General features: G+C 51.4%; 4 non-coding genes across 4 annotated transcripts; 3 read left to right on the top strand and 1 right to left on the bottom strand.

Moving 5' to 3' along the window:
* The first annotated feature begins 1415 nt into the window (after nt 1–1415).
* On the top strand, nt 1416–1509 carry TRNAI-UAU. The gene is made up of 2 exons: nt 1416–1453; nt 1474–1509. It is a non-coding gene; the product is annotated as a tRNA-Ile (tRNA).
* Nucleotides 1510–7264: 5755 nt separating this feature from the next.
* TRNAR-CCU lies at nt 7265–7337 on the bottom strand. The gene has a single exon. It is a non-coding gene; the product is annotated as a tRNA-Arg (tRNA).
* A 1119-nt stretch (nt 7338–8456) lies between these two features.
* On the top strand, nt 8457–8529 carry TRNAF-GAA. Its single transcript has one exon. It is a non-coding gene; the product is annotated as a tRNA-Phe (tRNA).
* Nucleotides 8530–10422: 1893 nt separating this feature from the next.
* TRNAR-UCU lies at nt 10423–10495 on the top strand. Its single transcript has one exon. It is a non-coding gene; the product is annotated as a tRNA-Arg (tRNA).
* The last annotated feature ends 1780 nt before the right edge of the window (nt 10496–12275 follow it).

The raw sequence follows: 12275 nt of genomic DNA, 5'->3' as shown, positions 1-12275 counted from the left end.
TCCCTGGGTGGGCTCAAACCACCATCCTTTTAATTAACAGTCAAACACGCTGACCCATTGCGCCACAGAGAGGCAAGGCTGTATTGAGCCCACAAGCTGGGACTCAGCTCAGGGTATGGTATAGCTGCTATAAAATCCAGGTTTTATCCTTGGATTGAACCTGAGTCCCTGACATGGCTGCTCAGAGATGGGCTTTTGTGGCACGGCCCCCACACTCTTCCAGCCAGCAGGTGACCCCACTGTGTCCAGGAGGGAGCCTTCGAGGCGGCAAAAGGGGAACATCACAGCTCCCAGCAGACCTTGAGGAGCCCACGAGGAGCCTTCAGTGGCAGCCCTGGGGGAGCATAAACTCCTCCTCCTTTCCATTAACAGCTGCACTCACTGAGCCATGATACCACAGAGACACCTACCAGCAGCTGTTTGCAGGGGCCGCTGCCCGGCACCCTGCAGCGCTTCCTGCCAGTGCCAGAGCTCACCAGGCACTAGCCTGGAGCCAGGGCCGCTAGGCGCTGCTGAAGAAAAGCCAGCAGAGGGACACAGTGGAAGCGTCCTGTGCCCATAACACAGAGGTCGATTAATCAAAACCCTCTTCTGCCAGCACCAGGCCTCCTGCTTCTTACACTGGGCCTGCAAGCGAGGGGGCAGCTGCCCCTGGGCTCCCCTTTGCCAGCTGCCTGCCATCTCCCCGCTGTTCACGCTGGCAAAGCCCCGAGCCAGCCCTGTGTGCCCTGCCTTCCTCTGCCAGCGCTCGCCCTCCGCACCATGGGGAGCTGGGGCCATTGCGGGGTTTGCTGCTTTGTGCTCATGGAAGCAGCCTGTCACATCCCTGGACATGGAGCCATTTGGTGTCCCAGCGGCTCATCATCCTGCAGGGCGCCCTGGGTGCAAGGACTGTGGGCAGCACGAGGCTTCTTCTGTCTATCTCTGGAGTAGCCCCTAGCCACCCTCCCCCCTGCCTGCACACAGCCCCTAGGTACTCCCTGCCTGCGCCCTGACCTACAATCCTGCCTACAAACAGCCCCTAGCTACCCGCCTCCCGGCACCCTGAGCTCCACCCTGCCTGCACACAGCCCCTAGCTACCCTCCTCCCGGCACCCTGAGCTCCACCCTGCCTGCACACAGGCCCTAGCTATCCCCTCCCTGCACCCTGAGCTGACTGAAAGGCTGAAAATGAGACGAGATCAGGTTAAGTCTTTCTAACATATGTCCCCATATGGACAAAAAGTGCCAGGAGAAGCAGGCAGTCGTAATCATCTCTGTTATTACACAGGGAAGAACAAAAGAGTCAAATGGAGCCTGGAACCCTTAAAAAGAATCCACCCCACCGGGTACAACACTTGTCGCTATCTGCCCCACTGAGAATGTTTTGGGGTCACTCCTTGCCTTTATCAACCCAGGCACCATCCTCAACAGGTGCTCCAGTGGCACAGTTGGTTAGTGCACAGTACTTATAGGACAGTGCTGAGAGGAGCTATGCTGAGGTTGTGAGTTCAAGTCTCACCTGAAGTGCTGGTTTTCATTAACCAAGAGGCATCACCCCCTCATGTGGTCCTGTGGAATGTAGAATTCCAGCCTAGGGGACCCTGAATTGGAAATGACCCTTCAGTGAGACCAGAACCATGGTGTAGAAAAGCCCCTCTGTTAAGTGGTGGTGGCTGAGGGCTTAGGGAGATGGGATAGAAAACAACAGCCACTTGTCTGTGGAGGTTTGATTCTTGCCTGTTAAGCAGGGCTGGTGTGTGGTGTCTCCATGGCTGTACTTTCAGTGTCTGATCTGCCACAGGGAGCCAAGTCTAGACATACTCAGGGGCTCTGCGCCAGGGTTTCTCAAACTTCCTTTCACTACAACCCCTTTTTGCCAAAAAAAACCCCAAAAAACTTACTACATGACCCTAGAAAGACACACCAAGCCCCTCTACACTGAGCACAGGCAGAGGAGACAAAGCCTGAGCCCTGCCCCAGTTAGGGGAGGGCAAAACCAGAGCTTGAGGGATTCAGCCCTGGCTGGTGGGGCTCAGACTTTTGGTTTCAGCCCCAGGCACCAACAAGTCTAATGCCAGCCCTGGCGACCCCATTAAAACAGGGTTATGACCCACTTTGGGGACCTGACTCACAGTTTGAGAACCACTGCTCTATGCTGATGGGAGAGAGTTTTCCTGGGGGTGTAGTTAATCCACTTCCCAAGAGATGGCAGCTATGTCACTGGGAGAAGCTATATCGGTGGGTGTGCAAGCTGTGGTGTTTGCCACATTTAAGAAGTTTAATCAAACCCCATTTTTAAAACCACCTGTGGTCTGGGAATGGCAAAGGACCTCGATGAAGCAGGGTTTGTCCTTCAAAGTCCTGGACATCACGGTTCCATACTCTTAGCGTCATGGGGTTATTGTTCAGTGTTAGAGTGCTTGACTGCAGTTTAAGTAGTCCTCAGTTCAAACCCCCGTGTTCCTTTATAACCCTCTTTCTTTTTTTTTAAAAAGTTAAACATTTTCATTTCCATTCTCCATTATGTTCAGGGGCTCCTCTATACAGGAGTGCTTGATATCAATGTAAACACTCAACATTTCGCTGTCCAAATGCATAAAAACCTAGCGAAGCTGTCCATCAGCTGAAATCAGTTCCAATCCTCTAAGTGTCTAGTTTATGTTTTCATCAGTTAAACAAAGGTATCATACGAATGTACATTTGCAGATCCCTCTTCTCCAGGAGCTATGTTGTGCAGAAGAACAAGAACCACATCCAGCTGCAGTTCAGGAATCTGATGACCAAAGAGCCACGAAGTGTTCTGAGGGCTGGAGAAAAATGCCTTCTAGTGAGCTATTGAACAAGCTCAACCTCTTTAGCTTATCAAAAGAAGATTGAAAGGTGACTTCATTGAAGTGTTGAAGGGCCTTAATGGAGACAAAAGATTGGGTATTAAAGGGCTTTTTAATTGAGCATAGAAAGGCATAACAAGACCCAGTAGCTGGAAGGTGAAAAGAGACAAATTCATATTAGAAATAAGACACAAATATTCAACAGCGAGGATGATTCACCACAGGAACAAGCTACCAAGGAAAGTGGTGGATTTGCCATCTCCTGATGTCATATAATGGAGACTAGATGCCTTTCTGGAATGGGTTTGCCCCAAAAGTAGCTCTGGTGTCATACAGGAGGCCTGTGATATGTGATATGCAGGGGGTCAGATTAGATGCTCTAATGGTCTCTTCTGGCCATAAAGTCGACTAATTTCTGAAAAACTGAGTGTAGCATTGGAAGCAGCGTCTGATGTTTTCCTGTCTAGCCGGCTTGTTTCCTAGAACGAACGCTCCTTGAGTGGGGTGATCCACAGGGAGTAGCTCAAACCTCCAAAGTGCCTGGCCAGGGGCAGGACATTAGCCCAGCAAGGGAGGGGTGTGGCAGTGACATCACAAAGGCTTTTTGCAGGACCTCAGACTATTGGTCAAAGGTGGTGGGGAGGTGGTGACCTCACAGAGAGATGCTGACATCAGGCAGGCAGGACAGGGGTGAGGGGCCAGGGAAACCTCAGAGACCCTGTGGCTTTGCTTCAGCAAGTCTCCTTCTCCAGGTCTCTCTTTGAGGACTGAGGGCACGTTTACACTTACCTGCTGGGTCGACGCGGCAAGTTCGACTGCTCGGAGTTCGAACTATCGCGTCTGATCTAGACGCGATAGTTCGAACCCCGGAAGCGCAAGTTTGAACTCCGGTACTCCACCGCGGCAGGAGGAGTTGCCGGAGTCGACCTTGGAGCCGCAGAGTTCGCTTCCGCGGCGTCTGGACGGGTAAGTGAGTTGAACTAGGGTAGTTCGAATTCAGCTACGTTATTCACGTAGCTGAATTACGCATCGTAGTTCGACCCCCGACCTTAGTGTAGACCAGGGCTGAGAGAGTATTCGGGTTCACGTACGTGAGCGTCAGGAGGAACCTCTTTCGAGTTTTCTCCTTCCCTTTTCCTGATTTTACTAGAAAACAGCCCTCCCTGTTTAGAAGGTAAGAGTCTCCTCGAGGTTTGAAACCTGTTCAGTCTGATCCATGTGGTGACTATTGAATTCTAGGCATGGAAAACACGAGCTTAAGGAGGCAGAATTTTATTTTGCACCTGGGATTTTGTCCCTTAGAATCACTGGGGACATTAGGTTTTGTCCTTTTTGTTTCCCCTTTTCCTCCATCCATCCCTTCCTCCTTTCTCTTTGTCTCTTGCTTCTTTTGTCTTTTCACCTGTTCCCCTCCCAACTCCAGGAGCGAGGGGTGTGTGTGTGTGTGTGTGTGTGTGTGTTGCGACGGAGTGGTCTGGAGCTCCCACTGTGGGAGGTCCACCCAAAAATGTGGGGCTGAAATAGTGCTCGGGCAGTGATCCCCACCAGTGACCTGGGCCATCCTTTGGGCTCTCTGGTGAGAACCCTCAGCTTCTCGTCCTCAGTCTCTACCCTGATTGGCTGAGCAGGGGGTTATTGACAGGGAGGAGACTCAGGTCCTTGTTGTTCTCTTTTAAGACCAAGGAAATAAGTCAGAACCAGTCATATGTTTGACAAATTTTGCTGCTTTCTGCATTAATGGTCTCTGAGCAGTTCATGATTCTCTCTAACATTGCAGTTCTCCTCAAATACTTGCTGAATAATTACTGTGAACTGTTGTTGGTCTGGAGCTCATCTGAGAGCACTTTATTCAGATCATTCAATGTCTGAAATTCAAGATGTGATGGTTAGTTTGAAAATCAGGGCTCTTGGGTCCTATTCCCAACTCTGCCACTGACTGGCCGTGTGACCTAAGACAAGTCAATTCTCCTTTCTCAGCCTTAGCTTCTTCCTCTTTCAAGGAGGGATAATAATGATCCGCTCCTACCTACCTCAACACACTCACTGTCTCTCCCCACACAGAAACAGTCTCCACACTGCAGTTGAAAAGCAGCTGGCAATCTAGTAGGATGCCCATGGAACATTACACCATGGGACCAGCTCATGCTGCTGTCTCTGTGCATCAGTGACCCTCACAGGGCCGGATCAAGTAAGGGACTGTTGACCCCTTACTAAAACTTAGTGGGGGTTTTGGTTGGCTAGTTCCCAGCAGCAATAGAAGGGGGAAGAGTCAATGGGAAATCAGGACCCTGAGACTGACAGTCCCCAGGGGCAACGGGGAGAGGCCAAAGCTCCAAGTTAGCTCGACTGACAGGCCAGGCAGTGTAATGAGGAGTCACCAGGCCAGGGGTCCCATCCTCCGTGGGAGCTGGAACTGCCTGGGCCAGAGTGGGGCGGAGCTAAGGAGAGCAGGAGCCCGAGAAGAGCCGGGGAGCAGAGCTGCGCAGGTGTAGTGCCAGAAACTGCTCCCTGTAGGACTTTGCTACCTGTAGCAGTTACTGATACCTGAGGTTGTTCTTATTTGCTGACTTGTCCTAATTGGCTAAAACTTGACAGTGGTGGGGGATGGAACCATAAAGGCTTCGTCCTCCAAACGACCCTGCCTGGTGCCCATCTGTATCTATTACCTCTTTACACCGGATTGGAAAAAATAGAGTGAGGTCATTTAAACATCATTTATTTTGCAGCTTCATTTACTGTGCTAACAATGTAGCATCCTGACACCGATACTTCTGCCCACGTGCCCTGTGGGTTGGATTCATTTTAGTGGGATGCGGGACATGTGGAGGATAATTTAAACTCTTAATTTCCTTAGGGTTTCCCTTTAATATACTTCTATGCTGGTGCAATTTCTGACCATTGCACGTCTATTGTATTTATTACAATAGCACAAGTAAGTCACACAAGTGACATAGTCTAGGGGCTTGGCTACACTTGCAAGTTAGAGCCCATTAAAGCAGCACCGGGAGCCCTAACTCCTGAGGTGTCCACACTCGCAAGGCACATGGAGCACCTGGGCTCTGTAGGTGGAGCGCTCCTGGTAATCCACCTCCATGAGAAGTATAAAGCTCGCTGAGCCCTGCTGAAATACCCGGGCATCAGTGTGGATGACGTGTTGCACCACTGCACTGTGTTTGGCCTCAGGAAATGTCCTATAATCCCCTGAAGTCAAGTGCCCACTCTGGTCATTCTTTTGAAATCGGCTGCAGGCATGCGGATATCCCCTTTCGAAGCTCCGTTTCTGACAGCCGGCTGCTTATCTGCTCTGGGACAAAGCAACCATTAGTGTGGAGTGCTGCTGTTGTGAGTGTGTATGAGGAGGTGGGGTCTGCTGCTGTCTGAACACACAAGACAGCATGCTGACACACTCTCAGCCCCCCAAACACACTGTCACTCCCCCCACGTACACACAACACACTTCCTGTCACACTCCACCCCGGCCCCCCATTTGAAAAGCACGTTGCAGCCACTTGCACACTGGGATAGCTAACACACTGCACTGCTCTCTGTGGCATTGCCAGAGCTGCTAATGTGGCCACTCCAGTGCGCTTGCAGCTGTCAGTGTGAACACACGGCAGCGGTTTCCCTGCTGTGGTTTAACTCCCAGCGCTCTACCTCTGCAAGTGTAGCCAAGCCCTAAATTTCCCAAACCAACCGAACTCAGTAACTGCCCTCCACCACCATGTGCAGTGAGTAGGGGCACCGTGGAGCACACGCCGCACTTACTGGCTCAGCCTTGTGCATGCTGGGGTGGCCACCTCCCCATTGATGAGAGCTGGTCCCACCGTCTCCGTGGAGCTCCAGTCTGCCCTGCTGCCATCCCTATCTGTGTTGTCTTCTCTAGCAGTTGACTGGAAGGTGAGCACTGGCCGCATGCCATGTAGCCGTGTTGTCTCGAAGGGCGAAAGCAGGAGGAATGATGCCTTCATAGCCCATCTTATATTCCATAACATAGTTAAGGAAAATATTTCTCAATGAATTCTCAGTAAAAGATCAGTAGCAGCCAGTGTCCGCATCAGTCTACGAGCATTGGTATTTTCTTGAAATTTGTCAGACCAACCTAACTAACACCTAACACACATTTGAAGTTCTTCTTTTCACACTGTTGCTCATTCTCAGGTTCTGCTTTGTCTCCAGACAGATCCATTCTCTTTCAGGACGGCCTTGCTCTTTCTGTCTGTGTCACTCACTGAGGTGTCGGAGTAAACACTCCCCTTCCTTCTATTCTCAGACAAACACTAGTATTAAGTGTTTGCTACTGATGGGTCTAGAAAGGATTTGTCAAGTGGAAGATGCTGTTTCTGGGGGATTGCTCCCAAGATCCAGTACTTTGGGTTCAAACGTCTCCCAGCTTCCTTGGGGAAAATAACACCAGGGCTTTGTTGCAATATACAGGAAAGAAGGAGTTTTTCTACCCCAGATGGGACTTGAACCCACAATCTCTGGCTTAGGAAGCCAATGCCTTATCCATTAGGCCACTGGGGCCCTGAAGAGAGAGGTGGAAATTCCCTCTCAGGATTGCACATTCCTCACATTCATTCAGAAGCCAAATACCCCATTTAATGGCCTTACAGAAACGTCTGCATCCCCTGGCAGCGAGGCAGCTGGGCAGGTCGCTGACAGAGCAGAGCACCACCTTTCTGCCAGCCATCGTTAGAGAAGAACCCCACCCTAGCGTCACCCCTCCCTCCTTCAGCACCTCCACGGCTGTGGCTCTGAGTGGCAGTAGGATGATTAGGGGGTGAATCCGGGGCTGGAAGGGGGGTAAGGTCGGCCTGTAAGGAGGAACCAGGTGGGGCAGACCCAGGGGGAGGCTGTGGGCTGCTGGTCGGTTGTTGGGATCCGAGCTCTAGATCAAAGCTGCACAGCGACCTGACACCCAGGGTTACAGGGCTGACATAGTGACCCCCTTACTGGCCTCGGTGACCCCCAAACCCTTGTTACTAAGGGCATTGAGGAGTCTCTGTCCCTTAATAACTTCTGGGAGCTCCCAGCAGGCTGCGGGCGTCAGCCACCTCCTGCCTCACAGGTTAGACTCTTGGCGCTGTGCCAGCCGCCCCCTCGCTTGCAGGCCCAGTGTAAGAAGCAGGAGGCCTGGTGCTGGCAGAAGAGGGTTTTGATTGATCCACCTCTGTGTTATGGGCACAGGACACTTCCACTCAGTAGCATAGCTGGGGGGCGGGAGCAGGGGGAGCAGCTAAGGGCGTCGGGTTCCTCCGGTGGGGGTGTGGAGCAGCCGTTCATTTTCCTGTTCGCGCTCCTCTGCGGTTTGAAAATCGGGAGGAGGCAGAAGCCCCACTTCCTCCCGAACTGACGCCCAGTGGGGAAGCCAGGACAACGGGGCGGGAGGTGGTGGCCAGACTCTCACCCCCAGGGTCCAGCTCAACTTCCTCCCCGCGCCACTGGCCCCCAGTCCCCTTCCACCACCAGGTCAACCCGGGCACTAGGGCAGGAACGGGGTGAGGCAGCAAGTCAAGCTGAGCAAGGCAGGCAAAAGCGAGTCTTGTCTTCATGGGCCACTCCCAATGACGCCCTTTTTGTGTGCAACTGCTGCAAAAACATCCCAGACAGAGAAGCACCAGGCCAAAATACTAGCATACAGCTGCTAAAGTAGCTCAGTTGGGAGAGCATTAGACTGAAGATCTAAAGGTCCCTGGTTCAATCCCAGGCTTTGGCAGGTGCTTTCATCCTCTTTGTGCAGGGGCAGCTTGTTTTCTAGAAGCCCAGTGGTGCCTGCACCCAAGATGAGCAGGGTTTCCCTGGGGTAAAGCAATTTTGGGGGCCCCTTCCATTAAAAAAAAGTGGCAATACTGTATTCTCACGGGGCCCCTGCAGGGCCTGAGGCAAATTGCCCCACTTGCCTCCCCTCTGGGTGGCCCTGAAGGTGAGTCTCTGCTGTAGGAAAACATAGAATGGGCTTCTGCCCCTAGTTGGCCCACCTGACTTTTAACAAGGAGAGATGGGAGCTGTCTTTCCCAACATGGCAGGAAGAGCGTGAGGCAGGGTGACCCTCAGGAATGGTGCCAGAGGGCTGCTGGGCAGTGACAGGCAGGAATAGGGGATGAAAACTCCTCTGTGCAGCTGAGCAAGGGCAGTACCAGGGAAGGGGCATCTGTAAAAGTGGCCGTGTGGAAGATGGAAGGGATTTGGGGGCCCAGGAGGAGGTGCTTGATGTTCAGTGCCTTGGAGCAGCTGGACTTAGCCATGGTGAGTGTTCAGGAAATGCCCATTAATAACTCTAGGGTAGCTCAATAGGCAGAGGGTGATTGGAGGAAGGGCCTCCTGGCCAGGGAAGAATGATGGGGCTGGAGTCACATTCGTGGTGCGAGTACAGAAGGTGGTGGAGCTCCGACCAGGGAGGGCATTACTGGTGGGCTTTGTGCTCTGTGGCACTGGTTACTGCTATATTAGTGTGTATGGTCCCCAGTTAAGGCATGAGAGGGAAGATCAAAGGCTCCCTTCCTCTGGACTGCATGGTGTTCGTTGTTGTTGTTGGGGGGGGGTTAATTGTGTCAGCCAGCCTGAGCACCGCTGGTCCTGTTTTCCCAACCGTCAGAGGAAACATTTTCACAATGAGCACTACCTGGCGCAGGTCGGCTTAGAGGAGCTCACTCCAGCCACAGAGGGGGTTCACCTTTCTGCGGGGACAGACCAGGACTCGCATTGACCGGATTTATGCTTAGCTTTTGTGTCTTTAGCACGTTGCTTCTCAGATTCTTTCTTGGCCTGACTTGTTACACTTTGACACTTAACAGGCCAGAGTTTGTGCACCTTCCTATTATCCTCACTAGGATCTGATTTCCAAATTTTGAGGAATGACTTTTTGCCTCTAATAGCCTCCAGTACTCGGCCGTTTACCTAGAGTGGCTTTCTGCTGGTCGTCCTATTGTCGCTTCTGATTTAGGGCAAACGTTTCATCTGAGCCTCTAATTGCAGTGTTTTTCAACAGTCTGCATGCTGCTTGCAGGCACCTAACACTTGTGACAGCAGCTCCTTTTAATTCCCATCCAACCATCTGTACTTATGCCGATAGGTCGACTTTAGGTCTTTAACTTTGAGCGGTAGCTGAGAAGATGGTAAATCGGGCAGAAACCCATTCGACAAACCTCTTCATTTCCTTGTTATTTTCTGACTTCTTCATTCATCCCCTTTTCCTTATTTCCTGGCTGAGGCGGCGGCCTGCCAGGGAGCTCCCCGGCACCTCTGGCTGCCTGGGCTGAAGGCAAGAGGCAGGCCTGGGCATGGTGAGGGCCTCTTGTCCCGTAATGAGGCCGCAGTGCTTCCTGGTCCCCTTTTCCCACCCACACCAGCAGGTGGCTGCTGTGGGAGAACACGAGGGAGGCTCTCGGGATGCTAGGCAGCGCTGTGTGTGTGGCTGTCAGGGGAAAGAGCCTTCTTCTCTAAAGATGGCTGGCAGAAAGGTGGTGCTCAGCTCTGTAAGCGACCTGCCCAGTAGCCTCGCTGCCAGGGGATGCAGACATTTCTGTAAGGTGCAGAAAGAGGTTATTTGGCTTCCAAGTTAATATGAGAAATATGCATTTAGGAGATTGAATTTCCATTTTTCCACAGGGCCCCAGTGGCCTAATGGACAAGGCAATGGCTTTCTAAGTCAGAGATTGTGGGTTCAAGTCCCATCTGGGGTGAAAAACTGCCTCTGTATTGCAAGGAAACCTTGGCCTTATTTTCACCAAGAAAGCTGGGAGATGTTTGAACGCAAAATATTGGATCTTGGGAAAAATGCCCCAGAAATGGCATCTTGACAAATGCTTTCTAAACCCATCAGTAGCAAACAGTTAATGCTAGTGTTTGTCTGAGACTAGAGGGAAGAGGAGTGTTTACTCCCACACCTCAGTGAGTGAAACAGACGGAAAGAGCAAGGCCGTCCTGAAAGAGAATGGATCTGTCTGGAGACAAAGCACAACCTGAGAATGAGCAACAGTGTGAAAAGAAGAGGTTGAAATGTGTGTTAGATGTTAGTTAGTGTTAGAGGGTTTATCCCTTCACCCTCCCATTACCGGGTCCTTCTTGCGTACACACAGAGCAGCAATACGCAAAGTCCCAAGGTGCAAACAATTAGATGTTTATTGGATTGAACTTCCAGCAAGCAATGATTCCAGTTTCCTTCCTCGGTGTCCCCATCCCAGCCCTGACGCCACAGAGCCTTGCCTGTGTCCCTGTTCCCATTCTCCCCCTTAGCAAAACATAGGACATATGGTGACACATTTCCTGATTGGGCCAGGCATCAAGGTGGAAGGTGTTGATATTCCATTTGTCCCACTGCCCCGTGCGTAGTACAGGGCCCTGCACCTTCTCTCGTACGGGCTGCCACACCTGTTCCAATTAGTGTTCCTGACTTCCCACTATAGTGGGCCTGGGAAGGTTGGGTCCAGGTTGTCTAGTACAGGGGGGAGGGGCTTACTCCATTACTTCTCGGTTATTTCCATAGGCAACGTAACACAAGTATACTTAGCAATACACCAGCCACTGTAACAATCCACAGCAACACCGAGAGACCTGAGCACTGCAGCATGGTCCAGCATCCCGGCCACCACCGAAACACCTCCTCTCCTCCTTCGACGGGGTCAAGCTCTTAACACGCCCAGTTGCAATACGCTGCCGCTGCAGGTTTTCGTGCTTTTGTCCATATCATAAGTCCATTGAATGTCCACAGAGAAATGGGTTATTGTCCAAACCAACTTAACCACGTGCTGTGGAATCAGGCCATATGCGCTGGTTCGATTATTCACAGCAGGAAGATTCACAGGTCTATCTGTGCGCCAAAGCCCAGAGAGCAGTGTGTAGTGTGGAATTTGGTTAGGGGCTGGGGTAATTGTGCCCCCAGTAATATGTACATTTCCAGCAAAACACCTCATACACAGTACACCCAATTGTCAACCCCTTGACATGGACCAGTGGGAGTGCTCCTCCACCGCCAACAGGGAGGGGCACATTCAAACATCTTCTCTGGATTTACACCATTTTACACACTCCTCCATTGATTCCCAGCGAGCAAATCCCCTTCTCATTATTCCCATAGGGCTTGTGGGGCCCACCTTAGCTGCCGATTCACTTCCAGATACCACGGTAGCTATTACACAGGTGCTGGCCTCCTTGTCGAGCATTTTGAATGTCCACACACATCTTCCCCCAGGTCAGCCTTTTGAAGCCACCCCCACCCATGTCATGAGGTTTTCTGTTCATTGAAACACAACAATGCTAACAACAAGACAAACACCACAGACAAACAACACAAAACATAGATTCATGGTATTCTGGGTTAGTCTTTTGCTGGCACCAGCTTGCTCGTAGAGTGTCTGAAAAACAAAAGAAACAATTTCCACACACACACACACACCCCCGTGGGGACAGATTAGTGCTTAATAATAATAATACCACTTCCTTTTACAAATTTCCTTGCTAATT

This window comes from Mauremys reevesii, linkage group 17, assembly GCF_016161935.1.
Source record: "Mauremys reevesii isolate NIE-2019 linkage group 17, ASM1616193v1, whole genome shotgun sequence".
NCBI lineage: Eukaryota > Metazoa > Chordata > Testudines > Geoemydidae > Mauremys > Mauremys reevesii.
This window is presented reverse-complemented; position numbering and strand designations above follow the sequence as displayed.